Source organism: Chrysemys picta, unplaced genomic scaffold, assembly GCF_011386835.1.
Source record: "Chrysemys picta bellii isolate R12L10 unplaced genomic scaffold, ASM1138683v2 scaf72, whole genome shotgun sequence".
Lineage (NCBI taxonomy): Eukaryota > Metazoa > Chordata > Testudines > Emydidae > Chrysemys > Chrysemys picta.
This window is the reverse complement of record NW_027052779.1, coordinates 1-16799: the sequence shown is the minus strand read 5'-3', so window position 1 is coordinate 16799 and position 16799 is coordinate 1. Positions and strand designations below refer to the sequence as shown.

General features: G+C 47.7%; 1 long non-coding RNA gene across 1 annotated transcript; it reads left to right on the top strand.

Moving 5' to 3' along the window:
- Positions 1–2462: 2462 nt before the first annotated feature.
- On the top strand, positions 2463–11190 carry LOC122173105 (uncharacterized). Its single transcript, XR_010595341.1, has 2 exons — positions 2463–3945; positions 7580–11190. It is a non-coding gene; the product is annotated as an uncharacterized LOC122173105 (long non-coding RNA).
- Positions 11191–16799: the final 5609 nt, after the last annotated feature.

The following is a 16799-nucleotide window of genomic DNA, read 5'->3' as shown; positions in this document are numbered from 1 at the left end:
TGACCAGGCAGAGTGGGTGTGGGCATGTTCTGAGCACAGGGGGCATCACTCAAAGGGGGCAGAGCTAAGGTGGGTTGGGCCTTTGCCATAACTTTGTTTCCTGTTTTTCAGAAGTTGGAGTTCTGCTGAACTCACAGTTCTGGAAGGGCAGGAGATCTCACTGGGCAACCTGAACTCTGTGTCAATGAAATTTTTTGCTATTTAACTTCCTAGTGTTTTAAACCGAAAGAGAAATGGTTGTCGGTGGGAGTTCGTGGCCATTTACACAGCTGTTGTCCCTGCCTAGGTTTGCAGTTGCCATGCTACTGTGCCTAGGTAATAATAAAAACACCAAAGTGTTCCATGGTGCTTCACATCAGGACATTTCCAACAGCTTTACATCATTATCCCCATTATACAGGTGGGAAACTGAGGCACGGGGAGGGGAAGTGACTTGCCCAAGGTCAGCCAACAGACCAATGGCAGAGCTAGGAATAGTCCCAGTCCAGGGGTCTCTCCACTAGGCCACGTGGTTGCCATGTGATTCCTCAGGGCCCCTCCCCTCTCCTGTACAGTGTGTTACAGTGCGGTGGGGATAATTTGTCACTCTTAATTTTAGTAAAAGTCAGGGACAGGTCGCAGGCAATAACCAAAAATAATGGGGGGAGGGGCTAATGGGGGATGACTAAAGCTCGAGCCCCATGGTGGGGGAGAAAGAGAGCCTAAGGCCCGCTGTGGGCAGGGGACCCAGAACCTGCAGCATGGTGGCTGACAGCTCCAGGGCCTGCGGTGCCTCAGGGCCCTAAGTCACTTCCCAGGCGCCTCCGTGTCCCTCCCCACACACACCACCTGCAGCAGCTCAGAGCTCCAGGGCCCCAGCCAGCTGACACCTCCAGCCCCCCAACACCCCAGGGCTGAAGCAGAAAATGTCCTGGAGGTCTCTGAAAGTCCTGGAATCCGTGAGCTCTGTGACATCATTTTATCCTTTAGGGTTAATGGTCCTGCTGTGAAATGTTCACAGTGTGTAGTTGTTAACAGGACCAGTGAGAGAAATCTCAGCTGTGGTAGGTTTCAGAGGGGTAGCCGTGTTAGTCTGTATCAGCAAAAGCAATGAGGAGTCCTTGTGGCACCTTCAAGACTAACAAATGTATTTGGGCATAAGCTTTTGTTGGCTAGAACCCACTTCATCAGATGCATGGAGTGGAAAGTACAATAGGCAGGTATAAATACACAGCACATGAAAAGATGGGATTTGGCTTACCAAGTGGGGGGGTCAGTGCTAACGAGCCAATTCAATTAAGGTGGAAGTGGGCTGTTCTCAACAGTTGAGAAAAAGGGGTGAATACCAAGGGGGGGGGAATCACTTTTGTAGTGCTAATGAGGCCAATGTAATCAAGGTGGCCCATTTCAAACAATTGACAAGAAGGTGTGAGTATCATCAGGGGGAAATTAATTTTTGTAGTGACCGATCCACCCCCAGTCTTCATTCAGGCCTAATTTGATGGTGTTCAGTTTGCAAATTAATTCCAGTTCTGCAGTTTCTCATTGGAGTCTGTTTTTGAATTTTTTGTTGTTGAAGAATTGCCACTTTTAAGTCTGTTATTGAGTGTCCAGGGAGATTGAAGTGTTCTCCTACTGGTTTTTGAATGTTATAATTCTTGATGTCTGATTTGTGTCCATTTATTCCTTTGCATAGAGACTGTCTGCTTTGGCCAATGTACATGACAGAGGGGCATTGCTGGCACATGATGGCATATATCACATTGGTAGATGTGCAGGTGAATGAGCCCCTGATGGTATGGCTGATGTGGTTAGGTTCTATGACGGTGTCCCTTGAATAGATATGTGAACAGAGTTGGCACTGGGGTTTGTTGCAGGGTTTGGTTCCCGGGTTAGTGTTTTTGTTGTGTGGTGTGTAGTTGCTGGTGAGTATTTGCTTCAGGTTGTGGGGTTCAGTGATCAAGGACTAGCCTGTCTCCCAAGGTCTGTGAGAGTGAGGGATCGTCCTTCAGGATAGCTTGTAGATCCTTGATGATGCACTGGAGAGGTTTTAGTTGGGTCATGAGACAGCAATTTCCATTTAATGGTTCCATTGAATGGCTCAGTACAGCAGTACTGCTTCCCCAGATCAATGGTATAAACATAGTGAAACCCTTCTGTATCATGCTGATTAATCTTTGACTAATAATCTTTGATTAATAAACTGATTGAGCCTGGTTATTGTAGTAAAGAGAGAGAGAGCAAGAGAGAGCCTGGAGCATTGGGCCTGGTGTAAAATTTGAGGCCTGAACTGGAGGCTGTAAACCAGGGATGGGCAAACTTTTTGGCCCGAGGGCCACATCTGGAATAGAAATTGTATGGCAGGCCATGAATACTCCCAAAATTGGGGTTGGGGTGCGGGAGGGAGTGAAGTCTCTGGTTGGAGGTGCAGGCTCCAGGGTGGGTCCAGAAATGAGGAGTTCAGGGTGCGGGAGAGGGCTCTGGGCTGGGGCAGGGGAAGGGATGCAGGCTCTAAATGGGGTTGCAGGCTCTGGGGTGGGGCTGGGGATGAGAGGTTTGGGGTGTAGGAGGGTGCTCTGGGCTGGGATCGAGAGGTTTGGAGGGCAGGAGGGAGAGCAGAATGGGGGCAGGGGTTGGGGCACAGGGAGAGGCTAAGGGGTGCAGGCTCCGGGTGGCACTTACCTCAAATGGTGCTGCAGCCAGGCGACTCTGAGCGGTGCCCCGTCCGCAGTTCTCAGCCAATGGGAGCTGCGGGGGCGGTGCTTGGGGCCAGAGGCAGCGTGCATAGCAGAGCCCCCTGGCTGCCACTATGCGTAGGAGCCAGAGTGGGTCCATGCCAGGGCTTCCAGGAGCCGAATGGAGCAGCCCCCTACCTTGCTCCCTGGCTGGAGCTCTGGAGCAGGGTATAATTTAGGCACCTCTGAGGTGAGCAGGACCCCAAAGTGATGGTGCAAGTGTTGCTCTACTGTAAGAGGAACCTGGTGGTTACTATGGGGTTAAGTAAAGGAGACCATGTAGCCTTCTGTGCAGCTTGCAAGATGTGGTGGAGGTGTGCCATTAGCCCTGCCTGTGCCGAGGCACATGCTGTGCCCCACTCTGCCCTTTGTGTAGCACTTGCCACCCCATCAGTTAATACCGATAATAGCTGAGTCAGGTCTGTGACAATTTGCAGAGCCGCCCCCATTAATTGGTGGGCATTCCCTCCTGGTATTCCTATAGATATGCTCAGCATAGCCAGTTCTGACAATCGAGTGTCAATTTCTAGGTTACTTACTGTGTTAGACCTGTTAGGCCCAAAAACCGAAAAACATGTTTATCTCGGCTTCTGCTTGTTATCCCAGTAAACATGCTTATCTCAGTTCTCACTGTCGTTTCCCATGCATGAAGCTGCATGTATACAGGATGTATAGAAGGATATATGGAAAAGGGGAGGGGGTTGGACGGACCCTGGGAAAGGAATGTGAAGGACGGGAAGCTAAACAGATGTATCCTGATTACTACTAGAACTGAATTTAAACAATGCATAGGTTAGCAGAATTTAGACACGCTAAGTTGTTTGTCTCTCTGTATAAAAGAAGCCCAGTTGTGCTTGTAAGGTGTGTTCCTCCCTCTGGCATGAGTCGAGGGGGACACCCGCTCAGCTGACTGATCAGTAAAGAACTTGAAGCCGTCTTCTCGACTCCCGTGCCTCCTTGGGGTAATTGGGCAGCTCCAGGGGGAAACGAGCCCATTTGGCTAACAAATGGCGACTCCGCCGGGACTTCTCTCCCTGTAGAGGGCACTGACCGACGGCCGAGGGCGATTCCGAGGAGTGGCCACCTCGAGCTGTTGCTTTGCTCGGGCCTCGGATCGTCACAATCGGCCGGGGCGGCTGCGTCCTCTCTAAAGAGAACTCTGAAGGACACGGAAGCAAGACGGCTTCAGAAGGAGGGGAAGTCTGACTGCCGGACGCGGCCACTTCGGGCGGTAAGTGCGTTTACCTCCTGGGTTTGAGGAATAACGCCCCCGAGGTGTGGGTTGGACAATGGAAATCCCCTAGGCAGCCTGTATACGGGAAGGTATGTTAACATTATTGTAGCTTTGTAAATGTCTTGTTGTTGTGTTTTTGGTTAAAGGGTAAGCAAATAACGGCCAATGAGTAATGTAACTAACTCCACAAGTCCATGGGCCGTTTTTAACAATTATTGGGACTTGGAGCAACCTCAGGGATTACTCTTGTCTATAGGAAGGGTAATCTTGTTTCTCCTCTTAATGGTGTGTTGGAAACCGAGATTGTAACTGATTAAAGGATCTGTGTGAAAGATGAATGAGTGCTGCTGACAGGTCTGAGGCTTAAGCTGACTTCAGCCGCCCCAAGACTCCTGCAAGGGGAAACCCGATGACCAGGATATCTTGATTGCAAGGGGGGTCAGCCGAACCTCGTGACCCAGCAGATATCTGAGTTAGAACTAGATCTATACCTCTTCCCCCTCTTGATATCTCTGTCTCGGAAAACTCTGGGTAAAGCATAATGGGGTCCGGACAAAGCACCTTCTCCTGGACACCCCTGGGATGTATGCTGCATAACTGGAAGGCGTTTAGACGCCAGGCTAATTATGGAATTGTATTATGTAAAGACAAGCTTGTAAAATTCTGTACTCTTGAATGGATGACATTCGGGGTGGAATGGCCCGAGGGAGGGACGCTCAAACCAGGGGTTGCACAAGCAGTACATAGCATTGTGACCTGGGATGGGCATTGGGACCAATATCCCTATATAGATATTTGGCAGGACCTTGTGACCAATCATCCCCCATGGTTGCAAAAATGTAGATCACAAACTATTAAAACCTTAATGGCCCGTGCCCCTGTTAGGAAACCCTGTTTCCCTGTTAAGAAATCTTGTCCGCGGACTGTGATTCCCTCTGCCCCTGATCCTATGCCCCCTCCTCCTTTGTATCCCGGCCTCCTGGCTCCGGTATCCTCAATTGAAATCCCCACCCCCTCCTCTGAGGATAATGGCTCAACTGAAAGGGGTGAGCCAAGCGACCAGGACTTTTCCAAACGGGAGCCCCCTCCGATCTCTCTGAGCTCCCCGGTGTCTAACCACACCAGGAGCAAGGGTGGCCCGGTACTCCAAGGGCCCCTGCAACAGAATTATTTGTGTCCACTGCAGGAAACTGTAGCCCCTGAGGGTAATCTCACTATGGTATATATTCCCTTTACCACTAGTGAGCTATATAATTGGAAGCAACAGAATCCCCCGTTCTCGGAAGAAAGGGGCCCATGTTTTAGCCATGGCCCAAAGGAAAGGATATGAAGAAAGGGGGGACAAAGTTAAGGGACGGCCAGGGCCACCGGGGAAGGGGCGGGGCCCCTGCCTGGGTCAAAATCAGTGCGCTATCTGTAGGAAAGAGGGGCACTGGAAGAATGAATGCCCCCGGTGACAGGCCATGGGAAAGGAATGTAAAGATAAAACCCCATCCCTTCCCATCCTCTACAACAGTACAGGATGTTCAGGGGAGGAGTCTTCCCCATAGGGGGGTCGGGGAACCCAGCGGCCCCTCCTGACAGCACAAGCTGCCAGCCTGGATCCCACAGTAAAAATTAAAGTGGAGGGCCGCCCAATTGAAGCCCTTATTGATACTGGGGCCACTCTTAGTTTGCTCCCCCTTAATAAGGCTCCCCGAGATAGAGCTCGGGGACGTGCCATAGTCCAGGGGATAGAGGGACAAACTACAGCTTTGGAAAAAGCTTTGCCTCTCCTAGTAAAAATAGGGGACCGTCAAATTTCCCATCAGTTTGTTTGCAGTCCCTCCTGCCCCATAGCGCTGCTCGGAGGAGATATCCTCACTAAATTACAGGCGGAGATCTCATTCAATAACGGGACAATGGAAGTCAGAATCCCTAAGCAACAAGCCTCTAATTACCAGATGGCTCTCATAAATGCTAGAGATCACTCCCTGGAATGTAAGGGAAGTGATGGAAGCCAGCTGGTGTGTGTGTGTGTGTAAATCCCAAGGTCTGGGCAGAGGAAGGAGGCGTGGCCCGAGCCAGGAATGCTACACCAGTGCATATTTCCCTTAAGGAGGGAAGCAGCCCAGTCTGAATTCGACAATACCCCCTTAAGCTAACCACTCGGATCGGGTTAAAACCCCTGATTCAAAAGTTCTTGCAGTGCGGGTGGTTAAAGGAAGACACGTCCCCATACAATACTCCAATAATGGGGGTGCCTAAGCCTAATGGGCAGTATCGGTTGGTCCAGGACCTAAAACAAATTAACAAGTTAATAGCAGAGACTGTTTGCCTTTGAATGGGAGGATCCGGACACCCATTACAGGGCCCAATATCTTTGGACTGTTGTCCCACAGGGACTCACCTGTGCACCAGAGATTTTTGGCAGACAGCTAAAAAGGGACCTGGCCCCATTCCTGGCTAACCATCCTGCATGTAACATAGTTCAGTACTGCGATGATCTGCTCTTAAGTACTGAAACAGAGACAGTCTGCAAGGAGCAAACTGTAGATCTCCTCAATCACCTTGGGGTACAGGTATATAAAGTATCAAAGGAAAAAGCTCAGTTGGTTAAGCAGCAGGTCACCTTCCTTGGATACCACCTCTGCCAAGGGAGTCGCAGTTTGGGCAAAGAAAGAATCCAGGTTATACTTGATAGCCCTCAGCCCCGGAACCCCCGAGAACTAAGGGCTTTTCTGGGACTGACTGGCTTCTGTCGACTCTGGATCCCTGACTATGGGGGAAAAGCCAGACCACTATATGAGTCTTTAACTAAAGAAGGTCTGCTCCACTGGAAATGGACCAGGGAAATGGAAAAAGCATTTCGAGAGCTTAAAGAAGCCTTGGTTCAGCCTCCCGCTCTAGCCCTCCCAGATTCCCGGAAGCCATTCACCCTATACGTTCATGAAAGAGGAGGGGTGGCAGCTGGAGTCCTGTGCCAAAGGTCAGGACCAACCTGGCGACCCATTGGATACTATTCGAAGGTCTTGGACCCTGTCGCCAAGGGGTGGCCTGCCTGCTTATGGGCCGTTGCAGCAACCGCTCTCCTTGTACAGGAGGCTGAAAAGTTTACCCTGGGGGGGGACACTGAGGTTGTGGTTCCCCAGGGGATGCCTCAAATACTGGGGACAGGCGCTGGGGAAAAGCATCTAAATCCCAGTCGACATACCAGATATGAGGTAGGGCCCTTGCTAGCCCCTAACTTAACCTCTAGGACAGTTAGCTCCCTCAACCTAGCTACCCTATTGCCTGACCCTTGGGTTTCCTATGAGACCAGCCCCACTCATGACTGTATTGAAGTCTTGCAACAGGTGTCCCAGGCACTCGGTATACAATGGAAGTTGCATACACCCTGGAGGCCGCAAAGCACGGGACAGGTGGAAAGAATGAATAGAACTCTCAAGGATACCCTCACTAAACTATGCACAGAGTCTAGTTTAAAGTGGCTTGATGCGTTACCACTCACCCTTACCCGCATTCGAAGGGCCCCACGTAAGGGTCTTAAGCTTTCACCATTATCCCGGGGTTCCGGGAGGATGTAAACTGGGAAATGGGGAAGGACTCCTTATGGAAACAGGTCTCTGGGTTGCAATCTGTTTTGTTACAGCTGCATCGACGCGGTGCCTTTTCAGGCCCTTCCCTTGGACCAGCCCATGTACCTGTTCCAGATCGGTGATCAGGTCCTCGTCAAGAAGTGGAAGCGTGACCCCCTTACACCACGGTGGGACGGCCCGCATACTGTCTTGCTTATCAGCCAAGCTGCAGTCAAAGTTATTGGGAGTGACAAATGGACGCACCATACGCGGGTAAAACGGTTTCTGAACCCTAACCTAGAAACTGAGTCAGTGGAAGAGGACACCGGCCCTCTGCCCGCCCCGGCTCCGGACGCCCGGGGTGGCACAGGTGAAGACTCCACCTGGGAGTATGAGTACTTGGACGGACTAAAGGGACTGTTTAGAAAAAGATAATGAAATTATTGTTAATATTTTTGTTTATGTGCTTCCACCACTATTATGGTTGGGAAAATAGGTTTTTACAGCTGCGGGGGAGACAATAGCAAAATCCATAAACCTCAGTAACTGTTGGGTATGCGGAGGCCCAGGGGAATTAAATGAATGGCCTTGGGTAGCCCAGCCTGTACAGCCCAAATGGTGGCTCAGCAATTTGAGTATAGTCCACGATGGAACGGGGGTTTGGACTGAGGATAGTAGCCCCTGGCGACTGTATTCTTCTGGAATGGGTATTCTCTGCCTTAATCGGACAAGGCGGGAGGGAGTGTACTTGGGAGAAAGCAAGTGTGATTGGACTCTATCCCCAGGATTTGATTGTTGGGACCCTTATTGTCATCTGTATGACTGTTCTAAATATCAGGGGCAATGGAACCAGACCCATGTGAGGCTCACCAATAATAGTTGGGTGAAATGCTCCAAACAATACTACCCTACGGCCGAAGGTTGCAGGGCGGTAGGACAGGATGGGTTCTTTGACGCCCTATTCACGAGTTGCCAGGTAGACAATACCACTAGCAAGGACCATGTGGTACGGTGGTTTCAATGGGCATGGCAGAATCAGAATGGAACTCGAGTATGGGGTTTTAAACAATTCTGGTCTAGCACCAATCAGCCAAAATGGGGCTGCGATTGTGTCTGAAAAGCAGGAGCTGGGGCATGGAGATGTGATTATTGCAGTTCAGCTGATGGAATGGTGGGGGGACCTTTAGGGCCAGGTAATCCTTTATATTTTTACCATCTAGAGGACGATGAGAATGAGGAAACCTGGGATGGCCCCTTTGCTAATGGAACCTGGGCTCTAAAGGGCCATTATTGGATCTGCGGGTCCTATGCCTACTGAAGATTGCCTCCAAATTGGTCTGGGATATGTTATGTTGGATATATAAGACCCTTGTTCTTTCTATTACCCCAGATGCAGGGAAATAAATTGGGAATTAAGGTTTAATTAGAGAAAGGCGGTTCGTGGATTCCACCCTGACCGCCGGAAGCTCCCAAACATGGGGGGCTCAGGAGTGGCCCCCTGAGAGAATTATAAAACATTATGGTCCAGCTACATGGAATCCTAATGAGTGGATCTCAGGGGCAAGGGAGCCCATTTACAACTTGAATCGGATAATTAGGCTGCAAGCCATTTTAGAAATAATAACTAATCAGACGGCTGCAGCTCTTGATCTTTTGGCCGATCAGTCCACTCAGATGAGGAATGCGCTCTACCAGCACCATCTAGTTCTTGATTATTTGCTGGCAGAAGAAGGGGGAATTTGTGCAAAATTAAACTAATCTAATTGCTGTTTACAAATAGATGATAATGGAAAGGCGGTAAAACAGCTAACAAAAGAAATGAGGAAGCTAGCCCATGTCCCGGTCCAAACATGGGGTGGGTGGAATATGGACTGGTTCATGTCCTGGTTACCGCAACTGGGATGGCTCCGAGAAGGCCTTCTTCTCTTTGTACTCTTTATTACAACCCTATTAACCCTAGCTTGCTTAGCTCCCTGTGTAGTTGCATTAGTCTGACGAATGGCTAATCAAATTATACACCAACAAATGATGGCCCTATACCAGCCGGTGAAGGCTGAGGATTGGGGGCCATAAGGCTCTCAAAATGCTTTTTAGGGGGGAATCTTGTTAGGCCCAAAAACCGAAAAACATGTTTATCTCGGCTTCTGCTTGTTATCCCAGTAAACATGCTTATCTCAGTTCTCACTGTCGTTTCCCATGCATGAAGCTGCATGTATACAGGATGTATAGAAGGATATATGGAAAAGGGGAGGGGGTTGGACGGACCCTGGGAAAGGAATGTGAAGGACGGGAAGCTAAACAGATGTATCCTGATTACTACTAGAACTGAATTTAAACAATGCATAGGTTAGCAGAATTTAGACACGCTAAGTTGTTTGTCTCTCTGTATAAAAGAAGCCCAGTTGTGCTTGTAAGGTGTGTTCCTCCCTCTGGCATGAGTCGAGGGGGACACCCGCTCAGCTGACTGATCAGTAAAGAACTTGAAGCCGTCTTCTCGACTCCCGTGCCTCCTTGGGGTAATTGGGCAGCTCCAGGGGGAAACGAGCCCATTTGGCTAACAGACCCACTCCACAGATAATTTCTCAAGTCCAATTTTTGCCGGTCCAGTGCCGCACCCATCGACCACTTGAGCAGGGATATAGAGGCCTTGCTATAGGATTTGCATTGTGGAACTGCCCACCCAATATTCCAGTCCTGGGAGTAGTATCCAAAGTAAACGTCAGAAAACATGAGTGGGAAGGGGGAGTAAGGTGGAAAACAGCTGACTGAGAAGAAGGACAAGAAGAAGACGGTTTAGTTACATAACCACTATGTGCTCTACCAGCCCCCTTCCTTTATCCGAGGGTCCCTTAGATCACAGGACCATATCCGCCCAGTGCAGAATTGCAGGCCAGCCCCAAAGCTCCTCCAGTGTCTGTTGCCTTTGTAAGGTATTCTGTCCCCGTGGACATAGTCTGTTACCAGATTTGCCCATTACTTTGGGGTATGCTCATTTATTAGGGTTACTCTTCTGGGGGAGGGGTGTCGGTAATTCTATCAATGTACTGCGTGTGTCACTTGTGTTCTCATATGGAGCTCTACTTCTCCCTTCTGCAAGTCCCCTCCCACTGGAGCTATCCTGCAGCACCTAGGTTCCCCAGGGCTGGATTCCTCCAGCACCAGAATCAGATGAACATACACACACACACACACACACACACACTAACAGAGGAAGTCTGAGCAGATCGGGTCAATCAGCACTTTTAAGCTGTCACCCTTATATGTCCCTGGACTCGATAGACTGGGCCAAGCAGCACTTTCAAGCTGCAACCCTGGTATGCCACAGTTTTAGCATGTCCCTATTCCAACTTTCACGTTACAATTGTTCTGGTGGTAACCCACTTGATGAGCAAACTCCACAGGATTTTGGGGCACTACAGGGATCTTTAGTTTAGGTAAAAGAAGCGTTGCTGCAGAGTAAATGGGGAAGCTAAAAACACAAAAGAGTAAAGTTCAGAGAGTTGCATTGTCTTGGGCTCTGATAGCATCATATGAACCAATTTGGTGCAACAGATTTACTCTGTATTCTGCAATCAGGAACCAGTGTGCATTCTATCTCACTGCTCCATATACTCATTGCCTGTGGTTTTATTATTCTGACTCTTGGAGAAATACTTTTATATTTTAATAAACTGATGTGACCTGGCACTTTGTGCATCTGATCATTATTGCTCTTCGAAAACCACAGATTAAGGGGCAGATTCAGCCCTGGACACTGGATGTTTATACTTTGGGAAGGGAGTAGATATTCAACTGGGCACCCTTGAATAGATATGCAGACTTAAAAGTTGCTTTAGGGACATAGCAAAAATGTAATTGGGCATGTGCAACCCTGTCTCCTGCGTGCATTCAAAATTGTAAAAAAATACACTTTTCTGATGATTCGGGCTTTCTAATGCTGTCCATAAAACACAGGTGGCTGTCTACATCACCAGTGAACAAACCTTGACACTGCTCACAGCGCCTCCCTTTACACTTGTGCCGCTTATCCACATAAGACTGACACTGATCACATAACGTTTTAGACAGGGATTTAACTTGTTTTTTCAATTCACAATCAGTGTGTCTGTCTAAACACTCTTTGGAGTGACAATACAGGATACACTAGGACACCTCAGCTGCACGCCCACACTCTCTGAGCATATCACACTCAAGCAGAGGTGGCAACGGTACCTGGAAAGGTGGTCGTGACTGTACACCGCGTGACAAAACTCAAAGTAATATTTTGCCCCGAACAGCAATGCTCATTTCCTTTGAAATCCTCATTGTGGGTAAGATCTCATTTGTATATTGACCTGGGTCTGGGACTTGGTCCTTTGGAATCGGGAGAACCTTTTTCTTTTGCTGGGATATTGGTTTTCATAACCATTCATCCCTATAACGAGTGGTACTGGTGGTGATACTTGGAAACTGGAGTGTCTAAGGGAATTGCTTGTATGACTTCTAGATAGCCAGTGGGCTAAAATTGAAGTCTTCTGTGTTTGGCTGGTTTGGTTTGCCTTGGCGTACAAAGGATCCCAGCCTTCGGCTGTAACTGCCCTGCTTTAAGCAATTCGTCCTGAATTGGTACTCTCAGTTGGGTTCCACCAAAGCCAGCATCTTTACAGACGATAAGGCCATTGCGGAGAAACTAAATGAATTTTTTGCATCGGTCTTCATGGCTGAGGATGTCAGGGAGATTCCCAGCTCCCAGCCATTCTTTTTAGGTGGCAGATGTGAGGAACTGTCCCAGATTGAGGTATCATTAGAGGAGGTTTTGGAACAAATTGATAAATTAAACAGCAATTAGTCATAAGGACCAGATGGTATTGACCCAATAGTTCTGAAAGAACTCAAATGTGAAATTGCAGAACTACTAACTGCAGTCTGTAACCTATCATTTAAATCAGCTTCTGTACCAGATGACTGGGAGATAGCTAATGTGAGGCCAATTTTTAAAAAAGGGCTCCAGAGATGATCCCAGCAATTACAGGTGTGTAAGCCTGACTTCAGTACCAGGCAAACTGGTTGAAACTATAATAAAGAACAATATTGTCAGAAATATAGATGAACATAATTTGTTGAGGAAGAGTCAACATGGTTTTAGTAAAGGGAAATCATGCCTCACCAATCTATTAGAATTCTTTGAGGGGGTCAACAAGCATGTGAACAAAGGGGATCCAGTGGATATAGTGTACTTAAATTTTCAGAAAGCCTTTGACAGGGTCCCTCACCAAAGGCTCTTACGCAAAGCATAAGCTGCCATGGGATAAGAGGGAAGGTGTTCTCATGGATTGGTAACTGGTTAAAAGATAGGAAACAAAGGGTCAGTGTCAGAATGGAGAGAGGTAAACAGTGGTGTCCCACAGGGGTCTGTTTTGGAACCAGTCCTATGCAACATATTCATAAATGATCTGGAAAAAGGGGTAAACAGTGAGGTGGCAAAATTTGCAGATGATAAAAAATTACTAAAGGTAGTTAAGACACAGGCAGACTGAGAAGAACTACAAAAGGATCTCTCAAAACTAGGTGACTGGGCAACAAAATGGCAGATGAAATTTAATGTTGATTAATGCACATTGGAAAGCATGATCCCAACTATACATATAAAATGATGGGATCTAAATTAGCTGTTACCACTCAAGAAAGAGATCTTGGAGTCATTGTGGATAGTTCTCTGAAAACATCCACTCAATGTGCAATGGCAATCAAAAAAGTTTACAGAATGCTGGGAATAATTAAGAAAGGGATAGATAATAGGACAGAAAATATCATGTTGCCTCTATATAAATCCATGGTATGCCCACATCTTGAATACTGCGTGCAGATGTGGTCACCCCATCTCAAAAAATATATTGGAATTGGAAAAGGTTCAGAAAAGGGCAACAAAAATGATTAGGGCTATGGAACGGCTTTTGTATGAGGAGAGATTAATAAGACTGGGCCTTTTCAGCTTGGAAAAGAGACGGCTAAGGGGAGATATGATTGAGGTCTATAAAATCATGACTGGTATAGAGAAAGTAGATAAGGAAGTGCTGTTTACTACTTCTCATAACACAAGAACTAGGGGTCACCAAATGAAATTAATAGGCAGCAGGTTTAAAACAAATAAAAGGAAGTATTTCTTCACACAAAGCACAGTCAACCTGTGGAACTCCTTGCCAGGGGATGTTGTGAAGGCCAAGACCATAACAGAGTTCAAAAAAGAACTGGATAAATTCATGGAGGATAGGTCCATCAATGGGTATTAGCCAGGATGTGCAGGAATGGTGTCCCTAGCCTGTTTACCAGAAGTTGTGAATGAGTGACAGGGGATGGATCACTTGAGGATTACCTGTTCTGTTCATTCCCTCTGGGGCACTTGGCAGTGGCCACTGTTGGAAGACAGGATACTGGGCTAGATGGACCTTTGGTCTGACCCAGTAGGGCCATTCTTATGTTATGTTCTTAATCGTTCATTTACCTGAGTGACATCTTTTCCATTGACCTTGTCCACCAGTAACTCCCATGAGCCATGGTCGCTTTCCTCCATGGGGTGGACAAGAGGCCCTCACACTCGTCAGGCTGCTCCATGAGCACTTGGGTTTCATCGCATCCATCAATGGCTCGGCCAAAGGGCTCCCCTGGACAGCTCCCTCCTCCTCGGAACTGTCGCTGATGTAGTACTTCCTCCACGGGCAGTTGAAGGCCCTCGGAGCTAAAACAAAGTCCAAAGTTCTCAAAGGACTGGTGAGGGAGTCCATGTTTCCTCTCAGGTTTTCCACGATTTCTAAAACACGCGTTCTTGGAACGAAATGGCCTCTTCCGCATGGCACTGGGACTTCTGGGGGGCAGTGCTCTGCTCTAATTGAAAGAGAGTGATGGGGGAGCTCATAGAGGGGTAACATGACCTTCTTCTGGGCATGTCACCCCTCCCTGGATCTCCCCGCAATTGGTCAAATCCACTCTCAGGGAGATCCTCTCTGGCTGAAACCCATCCTGATTGGTAGAGGGTGGTGGGCGGAGTTCTTAGAGGGGTCACATGACACCCTTTGCTTCCAGGCATGTGTCCTTCTTGACCCTGGGTCTTAGGGTGATAGGTGGGCAGGGCCTGAGAGGCCAGAGGGCAGGGCCTACCTTTGATTGATGATAGGCCCTTTAGACTACTTTTGTTGAAAGTTTCAATTTTCAGAGAAGTTACTCCAAAGGTTAGAAGCAGAACTGAAGACAAAATGGAGAGGATGCAGCTGCCTTTTTATATCCTTTGCCATGTGGTTTGTACCTTTATCACAAACACAAGCTCACAACACATGGGCATGGAAAAGCATTTGGAATCCCCTGTCCACAGGCACAATTAGAGTTGCAGCTAGCAAGGGATGTGAAGGGTAACAAGAAGGGTTTCTACAGGTATGTTAGCAACAAGAAGAAGGTCAGGGAAAGTGTGGGACCCTTACTGAATGGGGGAGGCAACCTAGTGACAGATGAGGTGGAAAAAGCTGAAGTACTCAATGTTTTTTTTTTTTTTTTGCCTCCGTCTTAACAGACAATTTCAGCTCCCAGACTGCTGCATGAGGCAGCACAGCATAAGGACATAAGAACATAGGAATGGCCGTACTGGGTTAGACCAAAGGTCCATCTAGCCCAGTATCCTGTCTACCGACTGTGGCCAATGCCAGGTGCCCCAGAGGGAGTGAACCTAACAGGCAATGATCAAGTGATCTCTCTCCTGCCATCCATCTCCACTCTCTGACAAACAGAGTCTAGGGACACCATTCCTTACCCATCCTGGCTAATAGCCATAAATGGACTTAACCTCCATGAATTTATCCAGTTCTCTTTTAAATGCTGTTATAGTCCTAGCCTTCACAATCTCCTCAGGTAAGGAGTTCCACAAGTTGACCATGCGCTGCATGAAGAAGAACTTCCTTCTATTTGTTTTAAAGCTGCTGCCCATTAATTTCAGTTGGTGACCCCTAGTTCTTGTATTATGGGAATAAGTAAATAACTTTTCCTTATCTACTTTCTCCACATCACTCATGATTTTATATACCTCTATCATATCCCCCCTTAGTCTCCTCTTCTCCAAGCTGAAAAGTCCTGGGGTACGTCTTCACTACCCGCCATTTCGGCGGGTAGCAATCGATTTATCCGGGATCGATATATTGCGTCTTGTTAAGACGCGATATATCGATCCCCGAATGCGCTCACCGTCAACTCCGGAACTCGACCAGAGCAAGCAGTGGTAGCGCAGTCAACGGGGGAGCCGAGGCCGTCGATCCTGCGCCGTGTGGACCCCAGGTAATTCGATCCAAGATATTTCGACTTGCGTATCTTGGATCAATCCCCCCTAGTGTAGAACAGCCCCTAGCCTCTTTAATCTCTCCTCATATGGGACCCATTCCAAACCCCTAATCGTTTTAGTTGCCCTTCTCTGAACCTTTTCTAGTGCCAGTATATCTTTTTTGAGATGAGGAGACCACATCTGTATGCAGTATTCAAGATGTGGGTGTACCATCGATTTATATAAGGGCAATGGGGCAGAGGTGAGCAGCCCTCATTGGTGAAAGAACAGGATAAGAACTATTTAGAAAAGCTGGACATGCACAAGTCCATGAGGTTGGATGCACTGCATTCGAGGTTGCTGAGGGAGTTGGCTGGTGTGATTGCAGAGCCATTGGCCATTATCTTTGAAAACTCACAGTGATCAGGGGAGGTCCCGGACGATTGGAAAAAGGCAAATATGGTGTCCATGTTTAATAAATGGAAGAAGGAGAATCCGGGGTACTACAGACCAGACAGCCTCACCTCAGTCTCTGGAAAAATAATGGAGCAGGTCCTTAAGGAATCCATTTTGAAACATTTGGAGGAGAGGAAGGTGATCACGAACAGTCAATATGGATTCACCTAGGAGAAGTCATGCCTGACCAACCTGATTGCCTTCTATGATGAGATAACTTGCTCTGTGGATATGGGGAAAGTGGTGGAGGTGATATACTTTGACTTCAGCAAAGCTTTTGATACAGTCTCCCACAGTATTTTTGCCAGCAAGTTAAAGAGGCATGGATTGGATGAATGGACTAGAAGGTGGTGTGACGTTGCACTCTATATGATTTTATGAAAATATGCTAATGAGTGTGAATATACTGTAACTGGAATATGCTTCATGCAAAAGGTCTCTTGTAAGGTATCATTACAAAGCTTATAATCTACTGAGTGTGGTCATCCTATTTGTATAAATGTACCACTTTTGTATATGAAACTAGAAATATGAAATATAACTCTGAGGTCCTATTGTAG